This window comes from Macaca thibetana, chromosome X (assembly GCF_024542745.1).
Source record: "Macaca thibetana thibetana isolate TM-01 chromosome X, ASM2454274v1, whole genome shotgun sequence".
In the NCBI taxonomy this organism is placed as follows: domain Eukaryota; kingdom Metazoa; phylum Chordata; class Mammalia; order Primates; family Cercopithecidae; genus Macaca; species Macaca thibetana.
The window spans coordinates 134,657,740-134,679,514 of record NC_065598.1 but is presented as its reverse complement, the minus strand read 5'-3'; the positions used below and the strand labels follow the sequence as shown (position 1 = coordinate 134,679,514).

Genomic DNA, 21,775 nt, shown 5'->3' with positions numbered 1-21,775 from the left:
CCAGAAGGCGCTTCGTTCTTAAAATTTGCCTCCAGGTTTGAAAGCAAGTGTCCTTGTCTCTTCTCAGCATCTTCTTAAGCAAAAGCACCCTCTGAAGGCTCAGTAAGCAACTTGCACCTTACCTGCTCCAGGGCAGAAGCAGAGGCCAGTCCCGTGAGGAGAGATGCCTTCTATCTGATGGCTGACAAGACCAGTGCCTCTTTCTATTGCTTCAAGGTCTTGTTCCAGAGACAGTTAGCTCCTGGCCAGAGGCCAGTTTCACAGCAGTTCCATTTATTTTTTCACCCAAACTTCCCCTCATTGTATGTTTATGGCGGATCTAAGAATCCGAGTGACTTCTTGTTACTTTCAGCACTGGGAAGATGCCATTGAGCTAAATCCTGAAGGAGGTAGGAAGTGAACTACCAGTGATAACTGGGGGAGAGTGTTTCAAGAAGAGGGGACAGTCAGTGGAAAGGCCTTGAGACAAGAGCGTGCTGACAAGTTCAAGGAACAAGAAAGAGACTGGTATGGCTGAAGCACAGTGAGTGTTTGCATATGTGTGTGTGTGTGTGTGCGCGTGTGTACACATGCATGTGTGCCCACATGAGATGAAGCCATAGATGTAATAAAGTCTGGATCACATAGGGCTTGGTAAGAATTTAGGCTTTTACCCTGAGTCAGATAATGAGCCGTTGGAAGGTTTTGAGCAAAGGGGTCACTTCCGTGTTAACAGGATCCCTCTGGATGCTGTGTAGAGAATAGGATTAAGGTCGGACAAAGATGGAAGCAGTGAAACCAATTAACAGGCTATTAGGATTAATGATGGCAACTTGAACCAGAGAGGTAGTTGTGGAGGTGGTAAGCAGTGATCAAATAGATTCTGCATACATTTTGAAGATAGAGTCAGAAGGATTTGCTGATGGTTTGGATATGGAGTATGAGAGAAAGAGGAGTTAAGGATGATGCTAACATTTTTGGCCTTAGCAAGTGGATGGCAGAAATTTTCATCAGTGGAGATGGAGATGCCTGCAGGAGGAGTGGGTTTATGGGGAAAAATTATGAGTATCAGAAGTTTGGTTGGTTGAGACTTGTTAACCTTTTTTTTTTTTTTTTTTTGAGACAGAGTCTCACTCTATCACCCAAGCTGGAGTGCAGTGGTGCAATCTCAGCTCACTGCAACCTCTGCCTCCCAGGCTCAAATGATTCTCTCACCTCAGCCTCCCAAGTAGCTGGGATTATAGGTGTGCACCACCACACCCAGCTAATTTTTGTATTTTTAATATAGAATCATGTCGTCTGCAAACAGGGATCATTTGACTTCCTCTCTTCCTATTTGGATGTCCTTTATTTTTTTTCTCTTGCCTGAGTGCTCTGGCCAGGACTTCCAATACTATCTTGAATAAGAGTGGTGAAAGGACATCTTTGTCTTGTGCCAGTTTTCAAGAGGAGTACTTCCAACTTTTGTCCATTTAGTATGATGTTGCCTGTGGGTTTGTCATAGATGGCTCTTACTATTTTGAGGTACGTTCCGTCAATTCCTAGCTTATCGAGAGTTTTTTGTTGTTTGTTTTTTTAACATGAAGTGGTGTTGAATTTTATCAAAAGCCTTTTCTGCATCTATTGAGATAATCATGTGGTTTTTGTTTTTAGTTCCACTTATGTGATGATCACATTTATTGATTTGCATATCTTGAACCAACCTTGCATCCCAGGGATAAAGCCTACTTCGTCATGGTGGATTAGCTTTTTCATACACTGCTGGATTCTGTTTGCTAGCATTTTGTTGAGTATTTTTGCATCTATGTTTATCAAGAATATAAGGCCTGAAGTTTTAAAATTGTGTCTCTGTCAGGTTTTGGTGTAAGGATGGTGCTAGCCTCATAAAATTAGTTAGGGAGGAGTCCATTTTGGAGGAGTCTTTGGGGTTTTCTAGGTGTATGATCATGTCATCAGCAAACAGAGATAATTTGACTTCCTCTTTTCCAATTTAAATGCCTTCTATTTCTTTGTCTTGTTTTATTGTTTTGGCTAGGTTTCTAGTACTATGTTGAATAGGAGTAGTAAGAGTGGACATCCTTGTCTTGTTCTAGTTCCTAAGGGTAATGTTGTCAACTTTTCCTCATTCAGTATGATCTTGGCTATGTGTTCGTCATATATGAGAGCATATTTTTAAAAATAGCTTTTGTAGAGTTATAATTCACATACAATTAACCCACTTAAAGTATGCAATTCAATGGTTTTTAGTATAATCACAGAGTTGTGCAACCTTTATCACGATCTAGGTTTAAAATATTCCCATCACCCCAAAAAGAAACTCCATACTCATTAGCAGTCACTCTCCATTTTCTCCCAACCAGCTTTCTCCTCAGCCCCTGGCAGTCACTAGTCTACTTTCTATTTCTATAGATGTGCCTATTCTGGACATTTCATATACATAGAATCATACAATATGTGATCTCTTGTGACTGGCGTCTTTCGCTGAGCATAATGTTTTCAATGTCCATTCATGTTGCAGCATGTGTCATTATATCATTCTTAAAATGGCTAAATCTTATTGCAGTAAGTAGATATGCCACATTTTAATTATCCAGTAAAAATGATAGGCATTTGTGTGGTTTCCATCTTTTGATTATTGTGAATAATGTTGTTATGAACATTCTTATATACCTTTTTATGTGGACATATGCTTTCATTTCCCTGTGGTATGTATCTAGGTGTGGAAATTGCTAAGTCCTAGAGTAACTGTATGTTTCATCATTGAGGAAATGCCAGACTGTTTTTCAAAGCAGCTGCACCCTTTTACACTCCCACCATCAACATATGAGGATTATAACTTCTCTACATTCTTGCTAGTACTTGTTAATCTCTCTTTATTTCCCAGCCATCCTAGTGGGTGTGAAATAGTTTCTTATTGTAGTTTTGATTTGCATTTCCTGAATGACTAGTGATGTTGAGCACCTTTTCATGTGCTTATTGGCCGTTTCTATATCTTCTTTGGATAAATGTCGACACGGATTCTTTGCCTGATTTAAGATTGGGCTTTTCCTCCTTTACTGTTGAATTGTAAGAGTTCTATATATACTCTGGATTGGAGATCTTTATCAGATGTTTAATTTGCAAATATTTTCTCCCATTCTGTGGGTTGTCTTTTTACTTACTTCAGGGTTTCCTGGAAGCGCAAATATTTTTAACTTTGAGAAGGTCGAATGTATCTATTTTTTTCTTTTATTGCTTATACTTTGGATGTCAAATATAAGAAAACATTGCCTAATCCAAGGTCATAATAAATTACAACTATGTGTTTGTCTAAGAGTTTTATAGTTTTACTTCTAATACTTAGATCTTTGATCCATTTTGAGTTGATTTTTGTGTATCGTGTGCAGCAAAGATTCCGTTTCATTCTTTTGCATGTGCACATCCAGGTTTCCCAACATCATTTATTAAAAAGAATATCCTTTCCCCATCGAAATGTCTTGGTGCCCTGGCTGAAAATAAATTGACCTTCAGTATAAAGATCTATTTCTGGACTTTCAGTTATTTCCCACTGATGTATCTGTAAGTCTATCATAATACCTATCTTTATTACTGTAGCTTTGTACTAATTTTGAAATCAGGAAATATAAACTTGCCAAATTTGTTTTTCTGTTTCAAGATTGCTTTGGCTATTCCAGGCCCCTTGCGTATCCATATGAATTTTAAGACTAGCTTGAAAATTTCTGTGCAAAAAGCCATCTGGGATGTTGCTAGGGATGGCACTGAATCTGTAGATCAATTTAGGAAGTACCTTAACCTCATTTTTATAGTGGCACAAATTGAGGTTTCCCAAACTATGGACCGTTCACATTTAAAATATTTGAAATTATTTACTAGAACAGATATTGGCATTCTTCCCTTCAATGCTCACATTGGATAGTTATTCATCTTTAGTTTGTCATGAATTTACAAAGTTTGTGGCTGGGCGCGGTGGCTCTCGCCTGTAATCCCAGCACTTTTGGAGGCCTAGGTGGGAGGATTGCTTGAGCCCAAGATTTTGAGACCAGCCTGGGCAACATAGTGAGACCTCATATCTACAAAATATATTTTAAAAAATTAGCTGAGCATGGTGGCACACTCCTGTAGTCCCAGGTACTCAGGAAGCTGAGGTGGGAGGATCACTTGAGCCCAGGATGTCAAGACTGCAGTGAGCTGTGATCGCGCCACTGCACTCCAGCGTGGGTGACAGAGTGAGACCCCATCTCAAAAAAAAAAAAAAAAAAAGAGAAAGTTTGCAACATATTCATTTCTAGTATGAGAATTGTTCTAGACACTGTGCTGAAGTCTTAAGAGGGGAGAAGGTATCAACCTGATCTCTCTGAAGGGAAAACAGTAATACAAATGAAAACGACAACATCATCACTAACTCAATTGCCTTTGTGTTTGTGATTCAGCATTTGGCAGGCAAGTCTGTGTAGGACTGGGGTGGGAAAACAGAAGAAATGAGAGGCATGTGTTTGGATACCACACTCACCAGGAATCGGCAGAGGCTTTTTCATGCTGGACAAGACGATTTGTCAATCAAGTGTGTAGTTATCCTCCCTGTGGCAGGAGATATTTTTTAGGAAAATAGATTGCAGTGGCTCGATAACTGGACTTGGACCAGATCTACTGTGGATTTGCTGATGCTTTAAGCAGGAAAAATATTTACTTATTTCTATTTTTACATATTGTAAATCACCATGTCTGTGGTTCGTCTTTACAGACTGATTCAATTCCTCTCAAAATTTACCTACAGGTTTTGGATTTCTGAATAATACATTCATTCAGCTGCGAGTATTAGGCATTTCCCCAAGACAATGTCAGCTCCTGCTGCTGTACAGGGAACACCTGCCATCTCTACTGAGCTGTTTTTAATCTGAGGGAAGGCTGAAGGAAAAGCTTTCCACAGACACGCTCTTAATTAAACACCTACAAGAGATACAGTCAAGGGGCAGCGACCTGGGACACGAAGCCCGTGGGTGGAGGTCTTCTCACTGTCACTTCCCGCCAGCTGTTTCTCATTTTCTCTCATGCATTTTTCCTGCCCTCTCTCTTTCATCCTTTTCTTTTCTCGGTTCTTCCCCTTATTTCTCCCTTCTTACTCCTGTCATTTCCCAGTGCCTTTGAGTCTTCTTTTTCCTGTTTTTGTTTTCTGTTTTTGATAGGGAAGTGTCTTTTATTTCCTCATCTTCTAGTCTTATAATTAAATTATTTATATGTGATCTTTGTAAAATATCTAAACAAAACAAATGCCCATGAACTAATAAATGAAAGTCATCCTTGTGCCTAGCCCAGTCCTGCTCCCTGGAGGTAAACACTGCTAATAGTTTGTGTGTGAGGACATAGGAGGTTTTCTATGAATATAGATATATCAATTCAATTCAAACATTTATTTATTTATTTATTTATTTATTTATTTATTTATTTATTGAGATGGAGTCTTGCTCATCGCCCAGGCTGGAGTGCAGTGGCCCGATCTCGGCTCACTGCAAGCTCCGCCTCCCGGGTTTACGCCATTCTCCTGTCTCAGCCTCCGGAGTAGCTGGGACTACATGCGCCCGCCACCGCGCCCGGCTAATTTTTTGTATTTTTAGCAGAGACGGGGTTTCACCGTGTTAGCCAGGATGGTCTTGATCTCCTGACCTCGTGATCTGCCCGCCTCGGCCTCCCAAAGTGCTGGGATTACAGGCGTGAGCCACCACGCCTGGCCAATTAAAACTTTTATTGATCACCTCCAGTGTGCTAGAAACTGTTGGGATATTATGGTGAACAAGTACATAAATCTCTGCCTTCAGGGAACTGATTTCTAATGATGAGAGCAACAATAAAAAATCCACATATATCTAGATATTTTACCAAACTGGGATCATGCTCCATATGTTGATCTAAGACTTGTATTGGAATGTGTGTATTTAAAATTATTTCATTATGAAAAATTTGATACACATAAAATAATACAAGAGGAAAAGTAAATTATATAATATAAAATCATGATGCGAGGATATTTAAAAATGTCCCTTTCATAGAGCACAAAGAGGCTACTGCGTCTTTTCAGCATGAAGCATTTGCCCAGTTTTGTCTTAATGGGCTTATAGTAGACCCTGTAGATGCTACTGGAATATGAATTTTGCGTAACTTTGTGGCTGAAGGATATGGTAGAGGTTGAGCTGCCCTTTCATAAATACCTTGGCTAGGTCAGCATCAGCTGCTGCTATCAGCCAGCAGTATTCTTTACATTCAAGGATACTAAGAGTTCTCTGGTCATCAAGTCTTCATTTGTACTCTTGTACCATCGTTAAGTGGAAGCATTGACTGTTGCATATACACTGTGATGAGAAGAATAACCGTTGAGAGTTATTTTAAATATTTTCTCTATTTTAACTGAAATTGTGTGATTAGGTATATGTATTCTGAGACTCTTTGATGGCAATTAGAAGGAATATGCATGTTTGGGGACATCTTTGAGTTTGCAATTGCAGGCTAGATCATGGGATTAGTTATAGAGCAAAAAGCAGTGGCCCTGTTTTTATTTGTAATTTTGCACTTGTCAGTTTACAAAAGAGAGTCAGGTTTGCTTTCTTCATTAACATATTCAAAGGACCATGAACAGATATTGTGTGTTCTTCTGCATGCATTACAAACTAAAGTAAGTCATTGTAATTGGATTTACCATTGCAGATGCGGTACATTTCAAAATTAGATTTTATGAACCCAAGAAGAGGTGAATAGCCACAGAGTAGGAGATCTGGCATTTAGTCATGTCTACACGGATATTGTGAGTTCTGATATGAGTGGGTCATCTTGTCTCTTTTTATAGCTTGTGCTTTAAATAGCTGCTCTCAAAAGATCTGATGTCATAATAAAAGTTAAATAGGGGTTAATGTAAATATTTACCTATTGTTAAGATAGTATGTTTAGAAATATTTAGTAGTGGCTGTGGCTATACTGGTCAGGGACTAGTGTTTCTTCAAGCTCATGTTCAAACATGCCCCTACTCATTTACACTGCAGGAACTGAATGGTGATGATTTGGGTGAATAAAGTAATGCCCTTTCAGATGCCTTTCCCCTATGTTTCTATTGTTAAGGAATACTCTGGAATATTCAAAATGTGGGATGAAGAGATTTCTTTTTAACTGTGCTTTGCATATTATCCAAGGAATCTAATTCTCAAAGGCAGTTATTTTCATGACACTCTACAAAAAATATAAAAAAAAAAAACCCCACACAATTAGCCAGACATGGTGGCACTTACCTGTAGTCCTAGCTACTCAGGAGGCTTAGGCGGGAGGATCGCTTGAGCCCAGGAGTTTGAGGTTGCATGAAGCTATGGTTGCACCACTGCACTCCAGCTTGGGTGACAGAGTGAGACCCTGTCTCTAAAAATAAATAATAAAATAATAAAAAATATATAAATAAAGATGGAGATTAAAGTTTTAAAACCCTCCATTTTAAACTCTTAATATTTTCATGTCTGTGCATTATATGAATGCACATATGCATGTAAATATTGATACTTAGAAAAATTACAGAAATGAGTAGCTTCCCATTATTTGCAGCACATACAAACTTGACTGGTCTGTGAAAAGGCATGTATGAAAAGATGAGGGAGCTCACTATCGTACTGCTCTCGTCCTTGGAAACAGGTCTTAATTATTAATATACTTAAGGTTATATTGTAACCTTAATATAATATTGAGTCAGGACCTGAAAGTCCTGAGGTGGAAGGACTTTCAGGTCCTGACTCAATATTATGTGCTGAAAGCATCCCAGGAGGTACTTGGTGTAGGTTAAGTATAAAACCATTTTTTTCCCATTTTTTTAAATACATGATCTGTTTTATCAGTTTAGTGCTGGATGTCCTTTCACTGTGTGTTCTTGGCATCCTGGGCTCAATACTATTGTAACACTTATCACTCTCGGCTTTCACTGCTTCCTGCTTCTAGATGAAAAGCCCCAGGAGATCCAGGCCAGTGTCTAACTGGTTTCTGTATCTATCCCCAGTGCTGCACAGGGCTTGGTATAAGATAGGAGCCTAACAAAGGTTTGTTGAAAGAACAAATACGTGAATGATTAGAGTGGCCGAAAAACACATGGAAAAAAAAGTTAAAGTTGTGTGGAATTGTGGATTCCTGTTTTGTATTCCTATTCTTTCCTTCCATCCTCTCATTCCTTCCTTACATTTCACATCTTCCTTAGAATTCCACTTTGTGCTATTGAGGGTAAAATAATCCTGTGGTTCCTTCCTTTAAAACACACTTAAAAGTCTGAGCATCTGAGAACAGCCAGATCTGTGCATGTTTTTTTCCAGATGCGGACACTATTCATTATTATATGCTGTGTAAGCACGTGGTAAAATAACATTGAATGCATAGTAGGCACTTGGGCAAACACTAAAAGCTCGGGTTAACATTATACATGTCTTTAATGCGAGCTCACAGTTCCTTTGATATTTGTCGCCACATCTAACTGATTTTGTTTCTCCATTTTAGATTGTTTGTGTCAAGTCATTCATATTTACCCTTCAACTCAAGAGGGGTAAAACCCTACTTGGTATGTTTTCTTTCAGTTATGACTAAAATAATTTTAAGGTGGTCCTTCAAAATGGATGTTTTGTGAAAAATGAAAAGTAAACCTGTGATAAGAGCAAAATCCAAAACCAAAACACATCTGTAATGATGTTGTTGCACATATAAGTGCTTGCTAATGTTAGATTTAAAAAAAATGTTGCTGAAGTGATGAGTATAAGAGGTTATCCTACTCTCCTTGAAATTTCCATTTCACACCTTACAAATGCAGTGGAGTATCTTTTCAAGCATTCATTGGCCATTCTATTTTTCTCTTCTGTAAAATGCCTGCTTATGTTTTTTTTTTTCATGTATTTATGGGATTGTTTCTCTTTTTCTTATTATTGACTTATAATCTTTTATATATCCTTGATATTAATTACTAATTCTTCGTTGTTACATGTGTTAAAATTATCTTCAATCAGGTTTTGTGCTGTCTCATCACTTTCTTTATCAGGTATTTTGAGGAAAGAAATGAAAAATTTTAATGTAGCATAATTAATCAGTTTTTTATTTTATGCTTTGTCCTTCTTCCATCTTGCTTTAAAAATTCTATCCTATCCATAGGTTACACAGATATCATACTATATTTTCTCTGATCTGATTCCCAACAGTGTAAAATTTGAATCCTCATCAATGCATGACCATTAGCGCAAAGGTGGAAATTGTCAGATATCCCAGGGGCAACTGCTATTATTTGTTGGCTTCTCCCACAAGATATTTGCCTAAGTAATGATTTTGGCCTCTGAGGATTTGCTTGTCTTTCCTGCCAGCTCAGCCATGCATTAAAAAAGATTTATTTTTTTTTTTTTTTTGAGACAAGGTCTTGCTCTGTCACCCAGGCTGGAGTGCAGTGGCGCAATCACAGCTCACTGCAGCCTCGACCTCCCTGGCGCGAGCGATTCTTCCACCTCAGCCTACGCAGCAGCTGGGACTACAGGCGCCTGCCACCACACTTGGCTGATTTTTATATTTTTAGTAGACATGGGGTTTCACTGTGTTGGCCCAGCTGCCCTCCTGACCTCAAGTGATCTGCATGCCTTGGCCTCCCAAAGTGCTGGGATTACAGGTGTGAGCCATCGTGCCTGGCCAAAAAGGATTTAATTTTATTTTTCCCACCATGTTTTTGTATTTTGTACCAGAAGGTTTTTCAGGATTTGTAGTTACCCATATGACCAATAAGGGGAGCTCCTCCATGTTTTTCAAACAGAAGTTCAATGTTTAGATTTAAATACGATATCTAATGTAAGAGTTTTTCTTGTACACAAGATGTGAGATATGGATCAGGAAACATGACCCATTACCGTATCCACAGATGGCCTAAAGGGGGAACAGATGGGAGTGGTGTTCTGGCTCTGGGGTCCTTTGTGATTGTTTGGGGAAGGTGATGCAGAATTAAAATCTTTGCAGAACTCTAATGCTAATAAACTCAGCATGTTACCTGTGGCGTATTCGTATGGTCTGCAGCAACCTCAGTTCTTGCCTCCTCAGAAGAAAGAATTCGACTGAGGGGCATAAGGCAGAAGGAGAGACCGAGGCGAGTTTTAGAGCAGGAGTGAAAGCGTATTTTTTAGCTTTAGAGCAGGAACGAAAGGAAGAAAAGTACACTTGGAAGAGGGCCAGGTGGGCAGCTTGAGAGATCAAGTGTGTGGTTTGACCTTTGGTCTTGGGGTTTTATATGTTGCGATGCTTCTGGGATCTTGTGTTTCTTCTCCCTGGATTCTTCCCTTGAAGTGGGCTGTTCACATGTGCAGTGGCCTGCTAGCAGTTGGGAGGGGAGCATGCGCAGTGTGTTTACTGAAATTGTATGCATCCTTACTGGAGGCATTCTTCCCTTACCAGTCAAATGTCCTAGAAGGTCATAATACCAGTTAAACTCCACTACTTTTCCTCTTAATGTGCATGTATGAGCCCACTTACTCAACTCCTGAGATCTTATCAGGAGCTGCTGATCACCAGTTTTAGATGTTTCTGTTTATTAGGAGATGGCCTTTCCTTGGCACTGGCTGTGACCAATTATTATTTTAGAGAGACAGTTTCATAATTGCCTGACCATCACCTGATGGTTGCCTGACATTCCTGGTGGGGAAGGTGTCCCTCTCCTGCCCTGCTCATGTCTGGCTAGCTACCCTGTGTAACAAACATTGTCTGTGACTGCATGAATGCTAACTTTGACATGAAACCTTTGAAATTGTAATGTCATTTTTTCTTTATAACAATGACTGACATTTATTGAGCACTTATCATACACTTAGGTAAGTGCTTTGCATATATGAACAACTTATTCATTACAATAACCCTGTGAAATAGGTGCTGCCATTTTTTCCAATAAAATAAACAGACACAGAGTTTAAGTAGCTTGCCCAAGGTCACATAACTACCAAGTGGTACAGCTGGGATTTGAATCCAGTCAATTTGTTTCTGGAGTTAGAACTCATAAAGAGTGTGCTATATGACCTCTATAGGAAATGCTTATTTGTTCAAAAACATAATTTTTTTCCGTTCCAAGATGGCCAAATGGGAACAGCTCCAGTCTGCAGCTTCCAGTATGATCGACACAGAATACAGGTGATTTCTGCATTTCCAGCCAAGGTACCTGATTCATCTCATTGGGACTGGTGCGACAGTGCGTGCAGCCCACGGAGGGTGAGGTGTCGCCTCATCCAGGAAGCTCAAGAAGTTGGGGGATTTCCCTTTCCTAGCCAAGGGAAGCCATGACAGATGGCACCTGGAGGGACACTCCGCCCAAATACTGTGCTTTTCCAATGGTCTTAGCAAACAGTACAGCAGGAGATTATATCCTGCACCTAGCTCAGTGGATCCCACGCCCACGGAGCCTTGCTTACTGCTAACACAGCAGTCTGAGATTGATCTGCGAGGCAGCAGCCTGGCAGGGGGAGGGGTGTCCACCATTGCTGAGGCTTGAGTAGGTAAACAAAGCAGCCGGAAAGCTTGAACTGGGCGGAGCCCACTGCACTCAGCAAGGCCAGCTGCCTCTGTAGTCTCCACCTCTGAGGGCAGGGCATAGCTGAACAAAAGGCAGCAGAAACTTCTGCAGACTTAAACGTCTCTGTCTGACAGCTCTGAAGAGAGCAGTGGTTCTCCCAGCATGGTGTTTGAGCTCAGAGAACGGACAGACTGCCTCCTCAAGTGGGTCCCTGACCTCTGTGTAGCCTAACTGGGAGACACCTCCCAGTAGGGGCCTATTGACACCTCATACAGGCAGGTGCCCCTCTGGGATGAAGCTTCCAGAGGAAGGATCAGGCAGCAATATTTGCTGTTCTGCAATGTTTGCTGTTCTGCAGCCTCAGCTGGTGATACCCAGGCAAACAGGGTCTGGAGTGGACCTCCAGCAAACTCCAACAGACCTGCAACTGAGGGACCTGACTCGTAGAAGGAAAACTAACAAACAGAAAGGAATAGCATCAATATCAACAAAAAGGACATCGATACCAAAACCCCATCTATAGGCCACCAACATTAAAGACCAAAGTTAGATAAAACCACAAAGATGGGGATAAACCAGAGCAGAAAAGCTGAAAATTCTAAAAACCAGAGAGCCTCTTCTCCTCCAAAGGATTGCAGCTCCTTGCCAGCAATGGAACAAAGCTGGATGGAGAATGACTTGGATGAGCTGAGAGAAGTAGGCTTCAGAAGGTTGGTAATAACAAACTTCTCTGAGCTAAAGGAGGAAGTTCAAACCCATAGCAAGGAAGTTAAAAACCTTGAAAAAAGATTAGACAAGTGGCTAACTAGAATAAACGGTGACCTGATGAGCTGAAAACCATGGCACAAGAACTATGTGACACATGAACAAGCTTCAATAGCCGATTCGATCAAGTGGAAGAAAGGGTATCAGTGATTGAAGATGAAATTAATGAAACAAAGTGAGAAGAGAAGTTTAGACAAAAAAGAGTAAAAAGAAACAAACAAAGCCTCCAAGAAATATGGGACTATGTGAAAGGACCAAATCTACGTTTGATTGGTGTACCTGAAAGTGACGGGGAGAAAGAACCAAGTTGGAAAACACTCTTCAGGATATTATCCAGGAGAACTTCCCCAACCTAGCAAGGCAGGCCAACATTCAAATTCAGGAAATACAGAGAACAACACAAAGATAATGCTCGAGAAGAGCAAGTACAAGACACATAATCGTCAGATTCACCAAGGCTGACATGAAGGAAAAAATGTTAAGGGCAGCCAGAGAGAATGGTCGGGTTACCCACAAAGGGAAGCCCATGAGACTAGTAGCAGATCTCTCGACAGAAACTCCACAAGCCAGAGGAGAGTGGGGGCCAATATTCAATACTCTTAAAGAAAAGAATTTTCAACCCAGAATTTCATATCCAGCCAAATTAAACTTCTTAAGTGAAGGAGAAATAAAATCCTTTACAGACAAGCAAATGCTGAGAGATTTTGTCACCACCAGGCTTGCCTTACAAGAGCTCTTGAAGGAAGCACTGAACATGGAAAGGAATAACCAGTACCAGCCACTGCAAAAACATGCCAAAATGTAAAGGCCATCAACGCTAGGAAGAAACTGCATCAACTAACAGGAAAAACAACCAGCTTACGTCAAAATGAAAGGATCAAATTAAAACATAACAATATTAACCTTAAATGTAAATGGGTTAAATGTCCCAATTAAAAGACACAGACTGGCAAATTGGATAAAGAGTCTAGACCCATCAGTGTGCTGTATTCAGGAGACTCATCTCACATGCAGAGACACACATAGGTTCAAAATAAAGGGATGGAGGAAGATCTACCAAGCAAATGGAAAGCAAAAAAAAAAAAAAAAAAAAAAAAAAAAAAGCACGGATTGCAATCCTAGTCTCTGATAAAACAGACTTTAAACCAAAAAAGATCAAAAGAGACAAAGAAGGCCATTACATAATGGTAAAGGAATCAATTCAACAAGAAGAGCTAAATGTCCTAAATATATATGCATCCAATACAGGAGCACCCAGATTCATGAAGCAAGTCCTTAGAGACCTACAAAGAGACTTAGACTCTCACACAATAATAATGGGAGACTTTAACACCCCACTGTCAATATTGGACAGATCAACGAGACAGAAGGTTAACAAGGATATCCAGGACTTGAACCTAGTTCTGCACCGAGCAGACCTAATAGACATCTACAGAACTCTCCACCCCAAACCAACACACTGGTCTTTTCAGCACCACATCACATTTATTCCAAAATTGACTACAGAGTTGGAAGCAAAGCACTCTTCAGCAAATGTAAAAGAACAGAAATCACAACAAACTGTCTCTCAGACCACAGTGCCATCAAATTAGAACTCAGAATTTAAAAACTCACCCAAAACTGCACAACTACATGGAAACTGAACAACCTGCTCCTGGATGACTACTGGGTAAATAACGAAATGAAGGCAGAAATAAAGATGTTTTTCGAAACCAATGAGAACAAAGACACAAAGTACCAGAATCTCTGGGACACATTTAAAGCAGTGTGTAGAGGGAAATTTATAGCACTAAGTGCCCACAAGAGAAAACAGGAAAGATCTAAAATTGACAGCCTAACATCACAATTAAAAGAACTAGAGAAGCAAGAGCAAACACATTCAAAAGCTAGCAGAAGACAAGAAATAACTAAGATCAGAGCAGAACTGAAGGAGATAGAGACACAAAAAAACCCTTCAAAAAATCAGTGAATCCAGGAGATGGTTCTTTAAAAGATCAACAAAATTGATAGACTGCTAGCAAGACTAATAAAGAAGAAAAGAGAGAAGAATCAAATAGATGCAATAAAAATGGTAAAGGGGATATCACCACTGATCCCACAGAAATACAAACTACCATCAGATGATACTATAAACACCTCTATGCAAATAAACTAGAAAATCTAGAAGAAATGAATAAATTCCTGGACACATACACCCCCCATAGACTAAACCAGGAAGAAGTTGAATCTCTGAATAGACCAATAACAGGCTCTGCAATTGAGGCAATAATTAATAATTAATAGCCTACTCCTATATTGATGCCTTGTTTCTTTCACTTGGGATGACACTTTCTATTCCCCTGACCATGTATTTGAATCCTAATCAATTGTGAAGGCCCAGCTTACATGTCTCATTATCTATTAAACCTTCCCCTTTCTCTCATCCTCAATTTAGATGTAATCATTTCTCCTCTCTCCATACTTTATATTGCATATTTCTATTCTAGCATGTACTATACCCTGCCTTATATTATGGCCAGTAGTTTGTATATATTTCTATCTTCTCTTAATTTTTATGCTTTGTGAGGTGAGGAACTCTGTTTGTATTCCCATGGGCCACAGCCCTTAGCAGAGAGGAGCAAATGAGAATCCAGTGGATAGTTGGTGAATTGAATTACACAATGGATTGGAAGGAGGCTCCAGTAGGTGTTAGCAGGAAAAGGATTTAATATGAATCTTGGTTTTATTTTGTTAGCACAGAATTATGCCTGTCTTTTATATTGTACCTTTATTGCAGAACAAAGCACTGCATAGATTGTTCTACTGTAGTCCAATGGGAATTTGTGATGGTTTCGGAATTACTCTTACGTGTTCCACCTTTTAAAGCATAACATTTGTCAAGACAACACTTCAAATTATTGCAAGTGGTAAGTCATTACTATTTACAGATGGTATAGCGTATCTGATGTTCAGATTGAAAGGGAAAAAATACACACATAGAATCCCATCTGCCTTGCACAGGATTTAAGACTCAAGCAAAACCTAATTTTATCTGTCATGCACATCAGAAATAGGGAACTTTCAAATAAATCATTGCTAAAAGTAAGCATCACTGTTGAGAATTTCAGGCTGTAAAAGTAATGAAGTTTCTTTCAGAAGATTGTTTATACACATTCTTGGTATGGTTTGGGATGAAACCCATCCTGGAAGAAAATGGGAGGTTATGGAGTCATATCTAGTTAGTAATTTGCATTAGAGCTATTTGGGTATAACCTTTTGAGTACAGATTTTAGATGACCTGTCTGAAGGTTAGGGAACTACATAGATGACATGGCAAAAACTTTGCTGAATCTCCTACTAGATTCTACTTTGCATCTGAACGGTGCCTGGCACCTGGCATTTGTTCAGTATGAGTCTTTCAAATGAATAAGAGAAGTTTGAATGAATGGTATGTATGAATGGCATGAATGAATGAAGCATGAATGGTAGCCTCCCTGAGCCTGTTAACTCATCTGCAAGATAAGTGATTTAATATCAACCTTGGAAGATTGTTGTTAGGACCAGAGAAACTGCATATAAAGTGCCTTGTGTAGTGCCTGGTTAATACTAGTTGCACAGCAAATGGTAGCTATTGTTCATTTACTACTCTTTCTCAGTCTGTTTTCATATTGGTGGTGGCAATGAGTTTATTGCCATGGAAGAGACTATCTTTCTGGCTGACATTTCGCTTTCTATTTTTATTTGTTTGTGCTGTTTTTGCCTCTTATTTATTTTTAGGAAACCATGTGAGAATAGAGGCATTTGCTCTTTTAAGCAGTTTATTAGCTGTGGTTCTGTAGTGCTTGGATGACATGGCACGTGTGTGCAGCCTGGTTCAGAACTCATATTCTTCTATTGTGTGTGAATACAAACCCCAGAGAGGTTGGATAAATGGATGTGAGAGAGCGTCGCTGTGAAATAAAGCTCAAGTGTTGGAATTGTTGCTGTTACACTCTGGGATCTGAAGTAAAAAATGTTTTCTATAAAATGGGAAAGCTTATAGATACCAATTTACTTAAATTTTAAACTATCATTAACCCCATAGGAATAACTAGTACACTTAATATAGCTTAAATTCCTGGAATGGTGATATGTATTCAAATCATGAAGGCAAAGACTCTCAGAGAAATAGTTTTTTAAAAAATTTTTTTAATTTTTAATTTTTATTTTTTTAGACGGAATCTTACTCTGTCGCCAGGCTGGAATGCAGTGGCACGATCTCGGCTCACTGCAACCTCCGCATCCCGGGTTTAAGCAATTCTCCTGCCCCAGCCTCCTGAGTAGCTGGGACTACAGGCACGTGCCACCACCCCCGGCTAATTTTTGTATTTTTAGTAGAGACAGGGTTTCACCATGTTGGTCAGGATGGTCTCCATCTCTTGACCTCGTGATCCACCTGCCTCGGCCTCCCAAAGTGCTGGGATTACAGGCGTGAGCCACCGCACCTGGTCAGAAGTAGTTCTTAAAAGATCATTTGACCAGGCATGGTGGTTCATGCCTGTAATCCCAACACTTTGGGAGGTCAGGGTGGGAGGATCACTTGAGCCGAGAGTTCGAGACCAGCCTGGGCGACATAAGGAGACCCCCGTCTCTACAAAAAATAGAAAAATTAGCTGGGCATAGTGGTGTGCACCTGTAGTCCCAGTTACTTGGGAGGCTGAGGTTGGAGCTTGGCTTGAGCCCAGAAGATGGAGGTTGCAATGAGCCAAGATCACACCCCTGCACTCCAGCCTGGGCGACAGAGTGAGACCTTGTCTCAAAAAAAAAAAAAAAAAAAAAAAAAAAAAAAAATCATCTTTTTTTAGCAGAGGCTTTACTCTGACAGGGTAGGCTTAAAAAATTTTGACCCTCTATTTGTAACTATTCATAAAGTATCTTAAATTTCAAGTTTCTTGAACTGTTACCAAAGAAAGTTTCCTTGTTAATAACTGCTTGTCAGGAAATTTTTATTTTACATTTGTGAAGTTAATTTCTGTGTTGTCACACAATGAGACAATAGGATGTTACATAGATTTTCTATAATCTTTCTGGAACATTTAACAACACATCTCCACACACTGATTTCCATGCTGAAAATAATTTCACAAGGAAATCATTCATTACGGGAGAAAAACCCCACATTGCTTAATCCAATTTAATTTACTGAAGGAACAATATTCACTTAAGTCCCCAATCTCTTCCTTCTTATAGAGGACTCTTGAATGTTAAAGATGAACTTTTACATATTCTTAAGGTAAAAAATATAAGCAAATCCCAAAACAAATGAATATGACTCAGAATTCTATTAATTTGAAATTTGGAACATAAAAACTAAGTTCCTCCTACCTCCGTTACTGACCCCTTCCAAACTCATGAGTATATAGATTTTTGTTTTGCTTTCTTTTCCTAGAATCACTTACTGTCACTGAGAATATACCATTAAATCTTATTCTAAAAGATAATCTATTCCAATCAACTATATGCCTGATTTTCCTCTCTTATCTTTACCACAGAGCAGCTTGGCCTTTGTTTGAACGCTATTAGTGATAGGAAAGGGGTTGTCTGTCTTCCACGAAAGTCATTTCATCTACAGATAGTTCTGACTTTAGAACAAAGTGCTTCTTCATATAGAGTCTTTATAGCTCTCTCTCTTGCTTTTTGTTTGTCTTCTGTCTCTCTCTGAGGGGAAAAGCCAACCAACCAACAACTAACCGACCAATAAACTGACTGACCAAACCTGATCAAATAGGTTGCAGAAACACTGCTTACATGACCCGTACCCAAGGAGTCACAATGTGTACATGTGTATTTACTAGGAAATATTGCAGTGCGTTTAACCCCTAGTATTTCACAAACTTATTTGATTGTGAACTTTTGCATTTTCTCAGAACATCTGTCCAAACACAGCTTAGAACAGAATCTGGCATATAGTAGACACTCAATACATATTTGTTTAAAAGGTGAATGAATGCAAAATAAATCTTTAAAAGCTTTAAAGTACATGCTGTACTGAAGTGATCCATGTTCTGCATTTTTACAAGTGACACAGCCAGACTAGAGCTACTGATTGGATGGATATACCTTCCTTCTCTCTGTGAGCCTTTCGAAATCAATTCTTCATTTCCACACATTTTAGAACTTCAAAAATTCATATTTGGATTTCTAAGCTTGTATCCTCATTGGCACAACTACCTTTTCAATAGCACAATAAATATTAGTGAGGTGTTTGCTTGACTCTTTTGCTTTTTGATCATATGTAGGAATGAATTAATTGGAAATGCTTTTTTTGACTTTTGATTTCAATTTGTGTCTGATTGTGTTTGATTGTACAAGCACATGGATTTTCAGCAGAAGTCTTAAAATGAAGATTTGCTCCATTAGTTGTTTTAAAGGGTGTTTGTCAGGTTACCTGTCGAGTTACAGCCCTTTATTTGGCTTCTAAGTCAGCTCTTTTTTGGGCTTAGCAACGAGTTCAATGTAAGGAGAATGAATCCTTTTTATTTGTGAGTAGTTGAGTTTTCTACATAGGACAGCTTGACAACCTTCCTATCAAACGTAAATCTAGTCAACAAGGAACATGCTGTAATGTGGACTTTATTCAGCTTTGATGATTGAGGCTTTTTATTTCTCATGCTCTAAGTTAATGCATTTAGGTCAGCAATGGGAGCATTATAAATTGTTTGTTCTCACTTTTATATTTCAGGAAAAAATCTGTTGGAAATTCAAGAGGGTCAGCTACAAAGCTGGGTGTAACTCAATGTCACAACTTTATCTAGAGTCAGTATTTTCTGTTTCTCTTTGTTCTCAGCAACAATCTTACCTTGTCCCTTGCAGCTGCTCAATTGATAACTCTGTGGCTTCTATTGTCTTTCCTGTGTTATCTCCTTCCCCTTCGGTCTGTTTCCAACCCAGAACTTGATCATTTATTAAAGTGGTAATGTTTTCTCTTATAACTGTGATTTCATCCTTTTTCATTAGTATGGAAGTGTTATTTTATTGGCACAGTTGTGGGCTACATTTTATGATAGAAAACATCAGTCTGTTTTTACATCTATGGATTTTACATGTTGTTGGATCTCATAGAATGTAAGGTACCTTAAAAAGCATTTACTGGCCGGACTCGGTGGCTCACGCCTGTAATCCCAGCTTTGGGAGGCCGAGGCAGGTGGATCACGAGGTCAGGAGATCAAGACCATCCTGGCTAACAGGATGAAAGCCCTTCTCTACTAAAAACACAAAAAATTAGCCGGGCGTGGTGGCGGGCGCCTGTAGTCCCAGCTACTCGGGAGGCTGAGGCAGGAGAATGGCGTAAACCCGGGAGGCGGAGCTTGCAGTGAGCTGAGATCGCGCCACTGCACTTCAGCCTGGGGGACAGAGCCAGACTCCGTCTCAAACAACAACAACAACAACAACAAACAGCATTTACTGTACTGCCCTCATTCCTAAAGTGGGAGTAATGACCACAGCTAATATTGTACTGAATGTGGAAAAATTGAAGGCCTTTCCTCCAAGAATTGGAGCAAGACATGGATGCCCACTTTTGCCACTTTTATTCAGCATAACACTGGAAGTCCTGGCCAGAGCGACTAGGCAAGAGAAAGAAATAAAGGGCATCCATACTGGAAAGAAAAAAGGCTTATTAGCTTTGTTTGTAGATGACATGATCTTGTACCCGGAAAAACCTAAAGACTCCATCGAAAAACTGTTAGAACTGATAAACAAATTCAGTAAAGGTGCAGAATACAAAATCAATGTACAAAAGTCAGTAGCATTTATATACACCAACAGCAAACAATCTGTAAAAGAAATCAAGAAAACAATCTGATCACATTTACAATAGCTACAAAAATATAAAATACCTAGGAATCAATCTAACAAAAAAGTGAAAGATCTATATAAGGAAAACTATAAAATTTGATGAAAGAAATAGAAGAGGACACAAAATATTGGAAAGATATTTCATTCTCATGGATTGGAAGAATTAATATTGTTAAAATGACAATATTACCTGCAGAAATTTACAGATTCGATGCAATCTCTATCAAATTCCAGGGCATACTTCAGATAAATAGAAAAAAATTCTAATAATGTATATAGAACCACGAAAGACCTGAAATGGTCAAAGCAGTCCTGACCAAAAGGAACAAAGCTGCAGGCATTATACTACGTAACTTCAAAATTTGCTACAAAGCTGTAGTAACCATAACAGCTTGATACTGGCATCAGACAGACACATAGACCAATGGAACAGAATACAGAACCCAGCTACGAATCCATACATTTACAGCCAATTCATCTTCGACAAAGGTGCTAAGAATCTACAATGGGGAAAGGAAATATTTTCAATAAATGATGCTGGAAAAACTGGATAACTGTATGTGGAAGAATGAAACTAGATCCCTATCTCTCACCATACACAAAAATTAAATAAAAATGCATTAAAGACTTAAATTGAAGACATGAAACTATGAAAGTACTAGATGAAAATGTTGGGGAAACTTTCTAGAACATTGGTCTGGGCAGAGATTTTTGTGCAACACCTCAAAGCATAGGCAACCACAGCAAAGATAGACAAATGGGATCACAGCAAGCTGAAAAGCTTCTGCATAGCAAAGGAAACAATCAACAAAGTGAGGAGACAATTCACAGAATGAAAGAAAATATTTGTGAACTATCCATTTGACAAGGGATTAATAATCAGAGTATATAAGGAGCTCAAACAACTCAATAGCAAAGGACCCAAATAATTCAATTTATAAAATGGGCAAAAGATCTGAATAGACATTTCTCAAAAGAAGACATAATATGAAGAAGTGTTCGACATCACTATCATCAGAAAAAAAATGGAAACCAAAACTACAATGACATATCTCACCCCAGTTAAAATGGCTTATATCAAAAACACAGGCAATAACAGATGCTGGTGAGGGTGTGGAGAAAGGGGAATTCTTGCACACTCTTGGTGGGAAAGTAAACTAGTACAGCTGCTCTGAAGAACAGTATGGAGGTTTTTCAAAAAACAAAACATAGAACTACCATACAATCCAACAATTCCGCTTCTGAGTGTATATTCAAAAGAAAGAAAGTCAATATATTAAAGAGATATTTACACTCCCATGTTTATTGCAGCACTATTTACAATAGTCAAAATATGGAATCACCCTAAGTGCCCTTCAGCAGATGAATGGATAAGGAAAATATGGTATATATACACCATGGAATGTTATTCATACGTAAAACAGAATGAAATCCTCTTATTTGCAGCCAAATGAATGGAACTGGTGGCAATTATGTTAAGTGAAGTAAGCCAAACACAGACACACAAATACTGCATGTTCTCACTAATATGTGAGAGCTAGAAAAATGGATCTCATGAAGACAGAGAGTAGATTGGTAGTTACCCGAGGCTGGGAAGGGTAAAGGGGAGAGGATGAAGGGGAAAAAAGAATATAAATGTATTTATTACCAGTGAACTGTACACTTAAAATGGTAAATTTTATATAC

The 21,775-nt window shown here is 39.0% G+C and overlaps 1 protein-coding gene across 7 annotated transcripts in view; it reads left to right on the top strand.

Annotated features, from left to right (window-relative positions):
• MCF2 (MCF.2 cell line derived transforming sequence) overlaps positions 1 to 21,775 on the top strand; it is a 117,350-nt gene that overhangs the window by 24,901 nt on the left and 70,674 nt on the right. The window contains exon 2 of one of the 7 annotated variants that reach the window (XM_050777407.1): positions 11,072 to 11,154. The exons of the other annotated variants lie outside the window; for them this stretch is intronic. The gene's annotated coding sequence lies outside the window, so the exon portion shown is untranslated. The remainder of the gene's footprint in view (positions 1 to 11,071; positions 11,155 to 21,775) is intronic. 7 annotated transcript variants of the gene reach the window in all.